Source organism: Nannospalax galili, unplaced genomic scaffold (assembly GCF_000622305.1).
Source record: "Nannospalax galili isolate Female #2095 unplaced genomic scaffold, S.galili_v1.0 scaffold202, whole genome shotgun sequence".
NCBI classification, from domain to species: Eukaryota; Metazoa; Chordata; class Mammalia; order Rodentia; family Spalacidae; genus Nannospalax; species Nannospalax galili.
In genome coordinates, this window is record NW_008349000.1 from 4,871,808 (window position 1) to 4,873,636 (window position 1,829).

Sequence of the window (1,829 nt, forward strand, 5' to 3'; positions counted from 1 at the left end):
TATCAGTTGCTGTCTGAGCTCCTTGGCATCTGAGCATGGATATAAAGTAATCAGGTAGATTTCAATGGTAATGTTGTTCACATCTAGTAATTGTTAAGGAGCAAATTTTTATGCTTTGAAGAATTATTTTTAATCTTTTAACACATTTTAATAACTACATGATTAGAAGCTTTCACTACAGCTTTAACATATTCAGTAACACACTCCAGAGCAACAGTGCATCTCTTTCACAAGTGGGTGCAAGTTTCTAGGTTCACAGTTGAATTAATAAGTTATATATTATTGAAGTCAGTATAAGCCCTGTAAGATATAAAATTGGATGATTTTTTAACCTTTAAAAAAGATCTCAATTTCATTTTAGAATATATGGTTCCTTGCAGACAGACTCATTGCTTTGCTACTAACACTGAGATGTTGGCACTTGTGTCTCTAATCTGTATGTATCTGATTATTCTAGTCATAATCAGTAGTACTTGGATCCTTGGCACCTCTGTATGTCTATAAAGTCATCGGTAGATTTCAACAGTAATATTTATCACCTCTACCAGTAATGTTTATCACCTCTACTAATTAGCATGATGTAAATTTCCATGCTTCATCCTCAAATATAGTACATTTAAAAAAAAATTTTTTTTGATTGTGTGTGTGTGTATCACGCAGAACATCCCAAACCATCTCATGCCACTATACATACACTTCCCAGATAACACCCTCCCATAGCCTCCCTCCCCGACTAGAGCCCTTATACTCTGATATCCCTGCTACTGTCTGCTGTGTTGTCGGCACCCCCAGCCATTCCCCACTACTTGTCCATCTGGTGAATCTAGTCAGCCTATCTAGAGGTCTTTGTTTTAGAAGGGTCAGCTGTTCCTCTTCTAGCAGTAATCAGTTATCAATATTCGTTTAGATAAGATTGGGGTCGGCTGTTCATTTTCCCAGTTCTATGCTGGGTTACTATCTGGGAGTCCCTTTGGCCATCCTGGCCAACAACTCAAAAGAAGGTATCGCTTGTCTGGCATTGTTGCTTGTTATGTAGCCTTTAGCTATGCATATGGACTCTTAAGAAACTATATTGGACCCTTGGTTATACTTTTCTTTTGGATGTTTAAGGTCATACAGTTGGTCCAAATAAACCAATTTATTTTTACTCTTAAGGTCGTTTGAGGATCTGTTCCTCAGGGGTCACATGGGCTTGGGAGGAGCCCCTGGCTCCTTTCTTTTACCAGTTCTGCCTATGTGAAGATAAGTCAAAGGTCCTGCTCAACTATGGTTGGCTTCCCTTGGAAGCATGGAAGAAATGATTCCTCTGTGTTGACCCTCCTCTTTGTAGACTGGACACTGGTTCAAGTCCATCTGATGGGGTCTCCTTGGCCTCCTTGATCAAGAGGACAAGCAACCCACCATCATTATAGGACCTTTTGAGAGATACTCATAGTCACCTGGAACTAGTCAACTTAGGAGGGCAAGGAGCAAAAACTGTCCTTTATGTCCCTATGACCAAATTATTATAGACCTGAAAAATATGTCTGTTAAACACCCAAGAAGGTTAGTTCTACCAGTCTGGTACTTTTAATCATGATGTGCCATGTAGATAAATCTTGGGCAAAGATTGTCTCATATAAACCTTACCTGTACATATATTTCTTGATCTGGTATGAATTATTTGTCTGTAGGTTGTTGGACTAATGTGGTTCCCTCTGGTTTTCAAAACTAGCTAGGCGTTATTTATCTCTCCCCTCTCTTCCACTGTCTAACACTTCTGTCATGCTTTCCCTAGTTAAAACACTCCTATTTTTCCCTTGATAATACCTGTCTATTGTCTCCTTTCT